Genomic DNA, 14,872 nt, shown 5'->3' with positions numbered 1-14,872 from the left:
AGTGTTTTATAGATTACTAAATGTCACATGGTCAATGAGGTTGTGGTTGCTGGGGTTTTGTCGTCAGCCCCCAGCCTCATTCTGCTGTATGCAGTGTTGGGTTCTGCGCAGTGCCTCACACAGGGTGCTGTGGGTGGTACCCCAATGGTCAGTCAGTAATAAGGAGTGTTTGTGGAAGATCGTTGCATCATAGAACCTCAGTGTTCTTCACCAGCTCCCCAGTGACTCCAGTCCCTCTTCCCAGTGACTGCTGGTGAGGCCACTGCCTGAGCTTCCACATGCACAGCCTCCCTGGGACATCAGGATAATTGGATTGTAGAGCTGACCTTCGCCTGGCTTTGTAACCTCCTGCCTAGATGTCGCTAGTTGACCACTCACAGTCATTTGCTTGGTCTGTGTGCTGTTTTTAAAAAGAGGAGCCTATTAGGGGTTATGTTTTGATGCGCCTATGGATAAATCTGGAGGAAGCATGATAAGCCTCAGAACCGGAGTCCTGCTGTGTGAACTGCCTTGGCCCTGGTCCTGGAGGCAAGGGTCACTGCTTCTTTGGATGTGTCTACCATCTTTACTGTGCCTCCATCCTGTGGGCTTACGCCGCCCTGGGTGCTGTGTGTGTTGTGGTCCTCAGTCCATGAATCATGGCAGGTTGAGTTCCTTCAAGTGTATTGCTAGTGCTGGCCCTGACACGGTGTTTGGTTTGGAACATGGTTGGTGTGTGTCACTAACAAAATCAGAGCAAAAGGGTGAAGATGTGACCTAAGGGAGATCCCCTGAACAAGACCACCCCCTGAAGTGGCAGCTTTTCTCCCTGCCTCCTTCCCTCCTTAGACCCCAGCTACTTTAAAGGGAGTTGGAAGCCGTCATCACCATTTTTCCACCACAGGCAACTGAGTGTGGTTATATTTTTGTCCTATGTTCAGCTATTTCCAGGAACTTTTTTCTGTGTGCACGTGGTGTTGTTTTACAGTCTCCTTGTGGAACCTAGAATGGCCTCACATCTCTTGTGCCTTGGTCTACCCAGTGCTGGGATTGCAGTCCTGTGCTTCACTTCCAAGAATCATGCTTAATGACCAAGCTGGCAGTTAAATTCAATGGGCCCTATGGGAACCGATGAAAAGAGTAATCTGCCCAAGTGGGCTTGTACTGGGAAATGCTAGAAGCTTGTTTCAGTGCCTTGCTTGCTTTGTGGCTTGGTTAGGTAGTGCTATGTGTCAAGTGTCAAAGGGTGAAGTCAGAGAGCCTTGGAAGACTTGCAAGGAGGGTGAATATTAAAAGCAACAACAGGCTTTCTCTGGAACACCTGTAAGTCACAGAGCTGTGTGTGCACCACAAGAAAAAGTAAACCATAGTTATTGGCAGTTCTTCATACTATGAAACAGTTGGGCTCTTTGTTCTGAGCTTTGTACCTTCCCTCCCTCACAAAGCTGAGTCCTGAAGGACAAAACCAGTTCCTCACTGGAGCATTGCCCGCCGCTGGACAGAGGGCACAGTTTCAGCTCAGGGCCAGCTTCAAGACTCTGTCCCTTTCTCACTAGTGTTCTTCTAGACCTAAACCCCGTGCTGGCCAGCTTAGCTCATTTGTCAGGTGCACAGCAGCCAGTGGGGGTCGGGAAGCTCCCAGATGGAGGATAACTCCTCTCTCTCCTCAGGTGTGTTCACATGTATTTCCCTTGGCTGCTTTTTATCTGTTCACTCTGTCAGGGTGCCAGCATTTAAAGACAGTGCACAGTGGATCTTTCACATGTCAGTGTACATTACTAGACAGGAGCACCAGTGTCCATTATGGTAAAGTAGTCTCGCCTGCACTCCCAGGAAGAGTCAGGGCCTGAAGATTAGCTGGCCTAGTGGGCACAAAGCCTTGGGTTTGATCCCCATCACTGCATAGACCACGCATGGTGGCTCATGCCTAGGATCCCAGTGCTGGGGAAGTAGAGGCAGGAGCTTGAGCTACACAGTGAGTTTGAGACCAGCCTGGGATGTCTCAGTTCCTATTGCTAAAGAAGTAAACATACTCTTCAGACACTAGCTGTCTTCCTAAGAATGCACTGAAGGTGTCTGGTCAGCCCCTGGTTGGCAGCAGGCACTGAGAATAAAGGTCTCGTTTATTGGTGGATTTTAAGGGATATTTTTAATGATGTTGGCTGGCTTCTCACATTATATGGTCTGTTTGCTAGTAGTTTTTGTTATCCATGTGGTTTTCTTTGAGTGATTTTCAGGTATAGTACCTTGTAAGAGGATTTAAGACCAGTGAAAATCATTGGGCATTCGAGTTGCACACCTTTAATCCCAGGGCAGGTGGATCTTTGAGTTTGAGGCCAGCCTGGTCTACAGAGCAAGTTCCAGAACAGCCAGGGCCACACAGAGAAACCCTACCTCAAAAAAAAAAAATAATTATAATAATCCAAATGTTGTTGTTGTTGTTATTATTATTATTACTATTATTATTATTACAGTAGTCTAGATTAGATCTCAAGCTTCGTACATGCTAGGCAAGTACTCTACCCCTGAGCTGAATCCTTAACCTTCTTTCTACTTTTGTATTTGGGTGTGCATGTCTCTATATCTGTGTTTTGTGCGTCTGTGTCTTTATGTCTCTGTATCTGTATGTGTGTGTATGTGTGTGTATGTATGTGTATTTTGTGTGTCTGTCTCTCTATGTGTGTGAAAGTCAGAAGACAGCTTGCAGGAATTGGTTCTCTCTTTCGACCACATGGAGCCTGGGGATCAAGTTCAGGGTGTCAGGCTTGGTGATTAAGTGTCTTTATGTGCTTGCTGGGCATTCTCACCAATCCCCTACTTTTGTATTTTAGATGCAGAGTCTCTTTATGTTGTCCACAGTGGGCAACTCATGGTCTTCTGCCTCAGCCTCTTCAGTGCCAGGACTCGGGTAGAAGCTCCTCTAAACCTGCCTGTTAGCACACTTAAATGGCTGAGCCACAGACTTCATTTTTAGGCATTTAACCCTTCAGATAGGATTACAGCTTGTGAGACTTTTGTGGTTAAGTAAAGTTAAAAACAAAAATTATCTCAAGTAGCTGTGGATAGCTTACTGCTTACTGCCAGTTTTCTATTTACAGTCATCAAACTCCTGACCACATAGAAACAGTCAAAACTAATTATCTGCAGACACCATCCTTGTGAAAATATCAGCTGTTTATTTTGCAGGTGTTGATGGTGCTAGGAATTGAACCTGTGGCCTCTCATGCAAGACTAGTGCTCAACCACTGAGTTGTATTACTAGCCCCTTTTCATTCTTTTAATTCTGGTAATGAAGCTTATGTGTAGGAGAAGCACATTGCACTCTGTGTGTGTGTGTGTGTGTGTGTGTGCGCGTGTGCGCGCGCGCGCGCGCGTGCGCGCGTGTGCGCGTGTGTTCATCTGTGCAAAAACAATGCAGAGCTGAGAACGAATCCCAGAGCTTCTACATGCCAGGCCAAGGCTCTGCCACCTAGCCATATCCTCTGCCAGTACAAGTGGTAGTCCCAGCTGTAGTCCCAGCACTTGGGAGGCTGACACAGGAGAATTGTTGGGTTACAAACCAAGATGCATTCTCAGGACAGAAGCAAATGGCTGATTACTAATGGTTGAAGACCTCAGAGAGGCTTTTCCCTACTGGTGGATGACCACCTAGAACACGTGTGCCTGGTTTGTCTTCATGGTGTAGTGTCTCTGGTAGTAGCTGTCCCTGTCTGCTTTTACTGTGCATCCTGTACATGTCCCAGTAGCATCTTAGAGCATGTGTGGGAGCAACAGTGGCAGAACAGAGAAGCCACTTGGTGTCCCAAGCCTGTGGTCCTGATTGCTGAGACACAGCTGCCCCTGGCCATACACTGGCACTAGACAGGGCCTTTAGGAGAACAGTAGAGTGAGTTTGCACAGTGCAAGCTCAGCCTCAGGCTCAGTTCCTTGATTGCCCTCTGCCAGGAGAGGGAAACCTCTTGGGGTTGCAAAAGTGCAGGTGTGTGCATGTGCCCACATACGTGCCGGGCGGGGCATTTAGCCTGGCCTTGCTTGTGCTGCTACTTGTATTTTAAGCATGTCCCTCCCATCCATTGTTCTCTGTCTCTTCACTTTACCTGTCTTGGGGTCTGTCTTGTCTCCTCCCAAGGCTGCTGTTCCACTCCTGGGCCATGTCAGGGTCTTGGTCTTGTCCCCTGCCCCAGCTGCCCCATCCTTTGACGTTCCCCAAGCCCAGCTCCTCTGCCCACAGCTCCCTCTTCCATGGCCCTTCACTTATCTGCTTCCCTCTTCCGGCTTTCTCCTGCATCCAGATTTCCAGCTGTGTCTCTATTCCCCAAGACCATGGTCAGCCACTGTTATTTTTTCTTGAAACGGGGTTTTTCTGTGTAATATAGACTGTCTTCAGACCAGGTTGGCCTTGAACACAGGCCTTCCTGCCTCAGCTTCCTGAGTGCTGTAGCTGCAGGTAAGTTTTGCAGTAAATTAGCGTTGTGCCCATTGCTCACCTTCCAGTTACTCCTTGGCACAGGGAAGCTGGGCTTCATGTTCCCAAGCCACTGACATAATGTCTGACACTGGGCTCCTCCTCTCTGCTAGCTGGCTTCCGCTTTGCTCTGCCCAAGATACTTCATCGTGATTTGAGCACCATTTAGTGTGGTTGACCTCTGTCTGTTTGCTCTCTGGCTCTCTCTCGTGTGTTCTCTCTCTCTCTCTCTCTCTCTCTCTCTCTCTCTCTCTCTCTCTCTCTCTCCCATCCTCCCTTTTCTTGTTTTTTGTTTCAAAGCACAGGCTCTCTTTGTAGCTCTGGCTGTCCTGGAACTCGCTCTGTACATCAGGCTAGCCACAGACTCATAGAGATCTCCCTGCCTCTGCCTCCAAGTGCTAGGATTAAAGGCATGTGTGCGCAGCTGTGCCCTGCTCTGTTGCATTCTTGTCACTGTCATTCCTCAAGCATCTGGACAGCACTGAGAAAGCTCCCTAGCACTTCTTGAAAGTTGTCTCTGGTTTCCATAGCTTTCTCTCTTTTACTTTTCTTATCTCTACCTCTGGCTAATCTTGGGCCTGGGTCCTGAGTGTGTCCATTTGTTCTTTAACTCCCAGATGTTGCCCCAGCCACTGCTCACCTCTCTCATATTTACCCCTAAATACTGGAGGCCTTGAATTCAGAGCACTGGACACATCACTCTCCGTGCCCCCCTCCCCCATTGGGTGCGACTTGGGAAGTTCTTTGCTGCCCTGAGATGATCCTGTCACTGTGACCCCTTGCCTGTGCTTTATCTCCCTCCTGGAACCATCTGCCTTCCCTGGAGAGAATTCTGCTTCCTCCCCTGTACACCTGAGGCATCTCTCCCACCTCCCCCCGACTGCCTTTCCCAGATCTAAGTTCAATGCCTGGCTCCTCCCACAGCATCAGTGTGCAGTGCTGAGACTGATGGTTGGTTACTGACTGTCAGGTTTGTGTCTGTGGTTTGCGTCTTAGTCCCCAGGTATAGGACTACCACATGGAGAGTACCTGTCTGTGCGTTCTTTTTCTCAGGTGCACCCATATTAGTTTAGCCCCACCAAGCCTAGAAACCCTTTCTGAGGGAAAGCTATGTGCACTTGCTGGTGGCACTCATAGAGATTTACATGTCCCCACTCAGAGGGCCCGTCCAGGCCATGTTGATGCTTGATCCTTTGTGTGCTCCTGGCGTGCACGGGCCCTGCCACTCCAGCTTTGCGTTCTAGGGTGCTGGCCCAGGGAGAGATGGCAGTGGTGGGAGCTGGGCTGAGCTGAGAGGAAGTGGAGGGGCTGAGTCAGGCTGTCAGCCTGCAGGAAGCAGCTCCCTTCGCATATGATTTTTGTGGCTGGGAGCTACTAAGCATGAAGAGCTAGTGAGAAGGGAAGCTTGTGTTCTCAGCAGTTAGGTCATCTTGCCTACGTTATCTCTGCATTTTCATTTGTTTGGTATTTCCTGAGATCTTGATCTTGCCAGAAAGCACCCGGCAAAAGTTCTGGGCAGGTGAGGTGTTTATCTGTATTTGAAATCTTTGCTCTTTTCTTCAAGTGTTGTCCTTGTCCAGTCCTGAAAACTAGTCAGTGATTGTTGGCTCTGGACTTCCTCTCCCTGGGAGCTTACAAAGTGTGTGGTGTGGTGTGAGTGGAGAAGAGGGAAGGCCTAAAGCAGGAGTGACCTGAAGCTGTCAGCCTGCACTCAAGTGCAGAAGGTTGTTTGGGCTGCTTGAACCCCAGTGCATTTGACACAAGGGGATTCCTATGGAGGTGATTGAGTTTAAAACAAAGGCACTTGTGATCTTCTGCCCCTGGCATGAACAGAACTCCTGTGAGCATCCTGACATAGAGGAGAGCTGCTTAGTCAGAGAGCACCGAGTGACCAAACGTGTGGCCCAGGAGCAGGCGCTCTTCCCTGCCAGCACCCTGGACGTGTGAGCTGCTCTACTGCTCCTCAGCCTTGGGTCTCCTTTCTTTAGAGTAGCTGAGTGTGAAGGGAGCAGACCCTGTCCAATGCTGATGTGCCGGCCAGCAAGGCCAAGCCTCCAAATCCTCAGTGCTGTTTAAAGACAGCTTTGAAGCCCGGAAATGCCTTTCTAGGATTCAGGCTGAAGGGCAGAGGTGGAGGAGATGACAGGGTTGTCACAGGGCTGACATACAAGCTGGTGGGGTTTCCAGTCTGCTGGGCCGGGCTGGGCTGTAACTGAGCTCCTGGTGCCCCTACAGTCCTGCTCTTTGTACTGCTGTCTCCTTCCTGTGGCCTCTGCTGTGACCACTAGCAGTTGCAGACATGGGGGAATCTTAGGGCTGCTTCCCCATAAGAAGACAAGAATGTGATGTTAGCCATGGAGGTAGTAACCCAGATCTGTGGCATCTCCCTGAGTGTACCTTGGAATGCCTCACGGGCTGCAGGCTAGCCATAAGATGCTTGTGTGGCATTCTGGTCTGTCATGGCTTCTGTCTGCCTCTCTGTACTCTGGCAGTGGCCACTGAAGAGGACGGCAGAAGCAAGCATGGGCTTATAGCCACAGAGACAAGTAAACTGAAAGATGGATAATAAGCAACCTTCAGAAACAGGTTTCTAAATGTCCTTGAGCTAAGAGAGGCTTTAGTAGAAGCTGTCCTGGGTCTTGGTGTCATGGGATACCTGGCTTTAGTAGAAGCTGTCCTGGGTCTTGGTGTCATGGGATACCTGGCTTTTGAGTCTCCCTGCTTATTACCCGATGCACAACACCTTAAATCCTACTTGGATCAGTTCACAAAACAATGTTCAGACAAACTTTTTTTTTAGCTGGCACAGGGTCAGAATGGTAAGTATGCATTCGAGTCCAGACAGTTCTCGGCCACAGATATGTACGCCTCAGGAGCCCAGAGATTGGTTGGTGTTCTGGTTGTGTTTTCCTGTAGAAACAGTGCGGGGAGTGGAGGCTACTACGGTACACACCCTGCACACAGCCGTAATCTCTGCAGTGTACCTGAGGGTTTCTGTTACTGTCACGTAATTTCACTTGGCAATGGTTTTTATGAATGAGGATCACTGGAGTTGTGCCTGAGGGGTTTGTGACTGCAGACCCTTCTCAGGCTCCTAAGCCACTGGAGGCGACCTTCCTTCCTTCCTTCCTTCCTTCCTTCCTTCCTTCCTTCCTCTCTCCCTCCCTCCCTCCCTCCCTCCCTCCCTCTCTCCCTTCCCTCCCTCCCTCTCTCCCTCCCTTCCTCCTTTTTTTTTTTTTTTTTTTTTTTTTTTTTTTTTTGCAGGGACAGGATTTATCTGTAGCTTTGGAGCCTGTCCTGGAACTCACAGAGATCCTCTGCCTCATGAGTGCTGAGATTAAAGGTGTGTGGTACCACTGCCTGGCTCTTTTTTCTTAAAATCAGATTGATGGCTAAAGGATTTGGGTGTACAGTCTGCATTTGGGCTGCAGGAAGTAGGTTTGAGCACCAAAGCCTACCATCAGACTAGTTTCTAGGGCTAGAGAGCAGTGCCAGGCTGCTCTTAGGGAATCTGCATGACCTTCATGCTTTCTGGGTTCCCAGGTGTGGGTCTCTTCACCTGTTTCTGAAACACATGGTCTTTTGTAGCAGCCTAGTCAGTTTAAGTGCTTTGCTGAGTTCCCACGAGTAGTGCTGCCATGAGGGCTGTGGAGCCCAGGTGATTCATCACAGACATGCATGAACTTGGTGTCATTCTTTTCCCTGGGGATCACATTGCACAAGATAGCAACTTTTAGAGGCAAGGTCACTGTCCTCCACGTCTTTTCTTAAGTTCAATTTTCAGACAGGGCCCATCAGACAAAGTGCAGCACTTCAGTTCCTGGTGGCTCCGCTGAACTTTACTGGGTGCAGGAAGTTGGAGGTTTGGGTCAAGGACTGACAGGCAGCCTGTGACAATTTGATTTGTTCATCACCCCCTTCCTGTACCCACAAATGGCCTGTACCCCAACTTGTGCTCTAACACATTGCCCAGGTCTGAGCTTCTGCTGGTGAACCCAGCTGGCCAAGGTGTCTTGGGGGAGCTGCTCTAAACTAGCTGGTGAATGCTAGTTCACACAAGCATTTGGCCCCTGGCTTGACATCTGGCACTCACCTGCCAAAGGATGAGGACACCTATGTCCACCCAGAGGGAAGGTTTGATGGACTGCTTCTGAAGAGGCCTACCTGGGAGTGCTGCACCAAGGAGGGGCTATTGGGGCCTGAGGGGACTGATTTCCTGGGAACACACATTGCTCCTAAGTATATCTGGTGCAGTATGATGGAAGGGTCTGGGACTTTTCTCCACTTAGTAGTTGTGATCTCAGAGGGGTTGGCTTTAGCTGTGGAAGCTGTGCTATAAACAGCACATTGCTGTTGGCCAGTGTCTCCCCGTGAGCCTGGGTCTTCTCCAGCTCGTGGCAAGTTTCTCTGAGAAAGGTCTCTTAGTCCTAGAAATCACTTCTGTATCCAGCCTTTAACCCATACAAACAGCACATTTCATAAAAATATACCGGAAGTCACGTGTCCATAAGATCCAGTACATTTTCTAGTACAGTCTTTTTTTTTCAGTTATTTTGGTTTATTTGGTTTTTCAAGACAGGGTTTCTCTGTGTAGCTCTGGCTATCCTGGAACTTGCTTTGTAGATCAGGCTGACCTCGAAGTCAGAGTTCTGGGCCTCCTGAGTGCTGGGATTAAAGGCATTAAATGCACCACCACCTGGGTCTAGTGCGTTCTTTTTTAAGTATGGCTTTGACCCTTTTATTTGGAGGATGTTTTGTAACAAGGAAGGCTCCTTCCTCTGTCTTGTCCCCTTGATCCTTGTTTGTCCTGCTTTGGGGAGGCCTGAGGAGTCTTGAGGTTCAGTGAAACCCTGTATGTTTGCCTGGCCTTGGCCATCTTAACTTGAAACCTGAAACCATCATCTGCTCTTTTGTGCACTCTCACTGCAAGCTGGTGCCTCTCTCCAGCTTTCTTGAAACTGATGTCCCAGAACTGGGCTGCTGGTCCATACCTGTAATCTTGCATTGAGGTCCCAGAGTTGCAGTTTAACTTTGCACAGTCACGCGAGCGTTTAATTTAAAGCACAGCTCTGTTGTGATGGGGGACAAGGGACTCTTGCTTTCTGCTGTCCCTTTTGAACTCTCCAGAACATTTTACACCACTCAGTGTTTCATTCCTCCTTTTCCCTAGCTATCATCACGCTTTACAGGGATTTGGGTTGTCTTCCTTTGGCTTTACGTCCTTTGCACCTGGTGCCCCTGCTGCCTAGCCTGGAGTCCTCTGTGGACTTGTCACCTACGGTAACTTTCAGGTGTTAACTGCATACCATCCCTTTCCCTTTCATCCCCCAGGAAAAGGAGGCTTTAGTGGGGCAGTTTTTCTCCCTGAGACAGCTGATGTCTGAGGCCTCAGGCTTGCAACCGGTTTAAGAAGGGTCCTGTGGATTGATTGCATACTTTTCACCTTGTGGCCCACTACAAGTGTGGTGCATGTGAGATGGGCTACCTCTGTTTCTGGGGTCAGTCAGAGTCACGGGGTTCTAAGGACCCTCTGCAGCCAGTCGGCCCTTCCCCTCTCGGCATTCTGAGTATCACCTGCAAGTTCAAGTATGTTAGGTGAACTCCTGAGTCATTCACACTTCTGACAGCAGTGGCTGGGCAGTGTGCTAACCAGGATCCTGTGTCTGAGGTCACAGAAGAGAGCCAGGGCGAGCTGCAGAGATGAGTGCTGGGAAGGAAAAGTAGGAGTTGTGTGAGCAATTTAGGCCCTGGGCTGCTCTGAGGAACTTTCAGGCGCTTCAGTGGGGCCTGGGGCATAGCCTGTACCTTTGCTTTAGAAGTGGCTTCAAGGAGAGTCCAGGGAGGAAGGGCTGGTATGTGACCTAAGTGGGCGTCTCAGCATTTTGCCTCTGACTCACCACTCTGGGGAAGTGGAGTTGCTCCAGGCTTTTTAAGTGTTAAGCACTTTGCTTCAACTAGCTGGTGGTTTAGGTACAGTGTTTATACATCACAAGTCCTGATGCAACCTTTTACCCTTATTAAAAATTCTTATTTTCCAACCAGGTGGTGGTGCATACCTTTAATCCCAGCACTCAGGAGGCAAAGGCAGGTGGATCTCTGGGTTTGAGCCCAGCCTGGTCTACAGAGTGAGTTCCAGGACATCCAGGGCTTCTCAGAGAAACCCTGTCTCAAAAATCAAACAAACAACAACAAAAAGAATATATCTTCTTACATTGTACTTCATCTTTGCCATAGAAGAGTGGTAGAGACCTCCCGACTCCCATCACTGCAGTTCCTCACTAGAGCTGGATTGTGCCACTCAGATTTTTTCTCAAAATTTCAGTGATGTCATTGCAGGTTCCTGTAGACCTTCTTCTACCCTTCCTCCCCACCCCTGTGTGTCTGTGAAGCTGCAGCATGGTTTTGCAGGTAGAGCATGGCCAGATGTGTGTGTGCGTCCATCTCTGTATTTAGGATAATGTAAATGCATTTGAGACAGTCTTCCCATGTAGCCCAGGCTATCCTGGAACCCACATTCTTCCTCAGCCTCCCAGATACTGGGATTACAGGCTAAAATTTCTGTCCTCAAAAAGTACCCTCTAAGCCATCCTGGTGGAGTATCCTTTAATCCCAGTGTTCAGGAGGGAGGTAGCAATTACAAACATTAGTCAGGTGTCACTCGCCTTTCTCTGAGTTGTAGAATGAATCCTAGTGTCATAGCCAATGTCTTATTAAGAATGAAAGGAGCCATCACCACCTCCACCTTCAATTTAGAAAGGATGGTAAAATCTCAAGGCCAGGAGATGCTGGGGACCTCCTGTCAGCTCAGGGAACAAGGAGAGCTTAGTAGATACCAGTGCTGTGTCTCCTGCTGGTCTCTTAATCAGCATGCCTCAGGGCTCCCTGTGGACTCTAGATGTCACCATTGTAGACCCACTCATTTTCTGATGGACAGGAGACTGGAGGGAGCCTAGGGTCTGGTTGTGTGGAATGTGGCCTTCAGGAATGTGCCTGTTAGAGCTGGCAGTTCTACAGCAGAGGCACTGGGCAGAGGCCTAGTCTGAGGAACTTCTCTCTCGTGCCCTGCTTCTCCCCACATGACAGAACTGGAAGTTGCTCGTAGGCAGCTGGGGAATGGTGTTGTCAGTGAGTCTGTTCAGTGATATGCTCTGTCTCTGTCTCTGTCTCTGTCTCTGTCTCTCTCTCTCTCTCTCTCTCTCTCTGTCTTGCTCTCTCTTTCTCTGTCTCTCTCTCTCTGTTTCTCTCTCTCTCTCTGTCTCTCTCTCTGCTGCCTGTAATGTTCACCCCAATCCACAGCCTCCCCTTGGCGCCTTCTGACATGGTTAGATCCTACATATTCCTCAACTGAGCTGTGCCCAAGAGTATGTCCCCTGTCTAGAAAGCAGAGGCAAAAAGTCTAGCAACAGTGTGTGCAGTTACAGGCTGGGCCAAAGCCCACTGTCATGTGGCAAGGGCCCAGAGTGACGCTGTGCAGTCCCTGAGCACACTGTGGGAAAGGGCAGTCCCTGCTCTCCTGGCCCTGTGCCTGTAGTTTGCATTGAGCACCTGAAGCACGGAATTCAGTTGGTTTCCTACCATAGATGCCGGCCTTAGTCTGTAAGGACAGGTGGCCTGTCACCAGTCTTCTGAGCTAGAGGACTCCCCAGCAGGCACTTTCAAAGACTTTACTTTCAATTTCATACTCTTGACATGCTTTTTGCTCAGCACAGTGAGCTTGTGTCCACAGATGGTCTACCCCTCACTGAGGACACAGAACTTGGAAGAACCACCTGTCCCTCCAACACTTGACCCAAGCTGAAGGCAAGGACAGAAACTGGTGGCAAGTGTATGACCCTCATACATGGCTGCTCCAGTAAGCACAGGCGGCTGCAGTTCACTGCTTTCTCAGAACCTGCAGCATAGTGGGAGGTCACAGCCCTTGCGTAGTGGTGTGTGTGTGTGTGTGTGGCATCAGTGTTCCTGAATTCCTTGTCCACCTTGGGTTTTAGGAGTCCTTGTCTCTTGCTAACCTGTCATTTTAGGCTTTAGGGGAAGAGTGGTGTGCACACTTTCAGATTGTGTCCATGCCACAGGAGCTGAGGAGGCTGGAAGGGCTGGCATCTTCCAGCTCTAGAAGCTTCTGCAGGTGATCACAGGTCACTACTGAAGGCTTGCTGCCTGTCCCCATTGTAAAATTAATAAATTAAAGCCGGGCGTTGGTGACTCACGCTTTTAATCCCAGCACTCGGGAGGCAGAGGCAGGCAGTCGTGTTCTGAATGGAGCTGCTTTCATTACTTGTTTTGTTTGTTTGAGGCAGGCATTGCTGTACAGCCCAGGCTGAGCTTGGTGCTGGGATGTGAATGTAGCTGTCTTTTTTTTTTTTTTTTTTTGTGTGTGTGTGTGTGTGTGTGTGTGTGTGTGTGTGTGTGTGTGTGTGTGTGTGTGTGTTTGAATATGGAGATCAGAAGACAACCTGTGGAAGTCCATTCTTGTGTTCCACCATTTGGGTTCCAAGAGTCCAACTCAAGTCATCAGTGCCTTTGGTGGCCAACAAACTCCAGGGGCTTCTTCCTGTCTCTTCCCAGATAGAATGCTGATAGAGCACACAGATGCACCCAACTTTTTGCTTAGGTGCCAGGATCCAAGCGCAGACTCTCATACCTGTGCATCAGGTGTTCTAATTCAGCTTCCCCACACCCCTGCCCCACCCCACCCCTGCCTCACCCCCAGTTTACTTATTGAACTTGAACTGAACAGTTTAATGTTTGACTATTTTGTGTATGTGCTTGTTTGTTTTTTAGACAGGGTCTCACTGTGTAGACCTGACTGGCCTGGAACTCAGAGAAATCTGCCTCTCTGTCTTCTCTGCTGTGGTTAAAGAGGAGCATCACCACACCTAGCCAACTTAACATCCTTCTTTCTTTCTTTCTTTCTTTCTTTCTTTCTTTCTTTCTTTCCCTCCTCCTCCTCCTCCTCCTCCTCCTCCTCCTCCTCCTCCTCCTCCTCCTCCTTTTTGTTGTTGTTGTTGTTGAGACAGGGTTTCTCTGTGTAGCCCTAAATGTCCTGGAACTCATTCTGTAGACCAGGCTGGCCTCAAAAATTCACAGAGATCCGCCTGCCTCTGCCTCCCAAGGAACACAATTGAGTTGAACATGGGGCGGGTTGTGACCCAGAACCACTCTGCCCACTCTTCTCCAGGACTTAGGGTGGAGTACCTTCACTGCAAGGACAACCATGCTACTGTAGGTCTTGAAATTCCCTTTGCTTCTCTGAACATGGCACACACTGTTACTCCTACAGTGCTCCAGAGGCAGTGGCAGCAGCAGGACATGTTTTGGGCTAGCCTGATCTACATAGTGAATTTCAGGGCTTCACAGTGCGACCCTGTCTCAAAATGCCCCCATTTTTTTTTTCTTTCATGTATATGGGTGTTGTTCCTGTATGGATATCTGTGTGCCACTTGTGTGCATTGCCCTCGGTAGCCAGAAGAGGGAGTCAGACACCCTGGAGCTGGATTTGCAGTTGTGAGCCACCATGTGGGCGCTGGGAACCAAACTGGTTCCTCCTTAACCACTGAGCCATCACCCCAGCCCCCAGTCTTTACATTTCCTTGCTCCCCACACCTGCCTCACCCCACAAGACAGGGTTTCATTATATAGCTCTGGCTGTCCTGGAACTCACAGGTAAACTGGCTGGCCTCAAGCTCACAGAAATCCACCTGCCTTTTGTCTCCTAAATGCTGGGATTAAAGGCTACACCTAGTCCAAATTTTCTTGCATTTTAATATCCCTATTCCTTTTTTTTTTTTCTAAAATGTTGAAAATAATGAATTTAGCCAGTAATATACTTTGTGGTTTGACTTGGTTTTGAGACAGGGGCCTCCTGTGTAGCTCACCTCCACCTCTCCATGCAGGGCTGAGCAGCTGAGGTCTGACTATGCTGCTCCAGGTCTGAGCACAGTGTCCCAATGAGCCGAAGGAGTGCTGTGTTAGCCTCACCCTTGCCTCCTCGCTTGGGAAGTCACACAGCCTCTCTGCATCCGCTTGTGATTTTATTTTTGTGGCTTCACAGGTCCATCCCTTCCAGTGCTTTGAGTGCTGCCATGCCTCCCTCTCTGTTCCTCCTTCACTCTTGGTCCCTTTCATGGCAGGCAGAAAAGTGTGTGGCATCTAGAAGATACTCCGCAGACTCATTTGGCTGGTGATAGCAGTGCCTGTGCCTTTCCCTTGGTTCTGGCTAGCCTCCCACAGCTTTCCAAGTACTTGGGAAAATCTTAACCAAAACCATTTCATTTTAATGAGCTGTTTTCTGCTCCCTCACGCTCATAAGCTTTCAGGGAGCATCCCTCCAGTGTGTAAGGAGGTGTGTAAGGAGAGCTGTATCATTTCAAAGCAGGGATTTCACTGGTGTCCTATGTTGCCTCTCCCCTGGGACCTTGGCAGGAGGAA

At 49.3% G+C, this 14,872-nt stretch overlaps 1 protein-coding gene across 3 annotated transcripts in view; it reads left to right on the top strand.

Annotated features, from left to right (window-relative positions):
- Ptpn1 (protein tyrosine phosphatase non-receptor type 1) overlaps positions 1-14,872 on the top strand; it is a 67,767-nt gene that overhangs the window by 11,062 nt on the left and 41,833 nt on the right. Inside the window, exon 1 of one of the 3 annotated variants that reach the window (XM_027423342.2) lies at positions 5,831-5,963. The exons of the other annotated variants lie outside the window; for them this stretch is intronic. The gene's annotated coding sequence lies outside the window, so the exon portion shown is untranslated. Of the gene's footprint in view, positions 1-5,830; positions 5,964-14,872 lie in introns of those variants that run through there. 3 annotated transcript variants of the gene reach the window in all.

Source organism: Cricetulus griseus, chromosome 6, assembly GCF_003668045.3.
Source record: "Cricetulus griseus strain 17A/GY chromosome 6, alternate assembly CriGri-PICRH-1.0, whole genome shotgun sequence".
Taxonomy (NCBI): Eukaryota; Metazoa; Chordata; class Mammalia; order Rodentia; family Cricetidae; genus Cricetulus; species Cricetulus griseus.
This window is presented reverse-complemented; position numbering and strand designations above follow the sequence as displayed.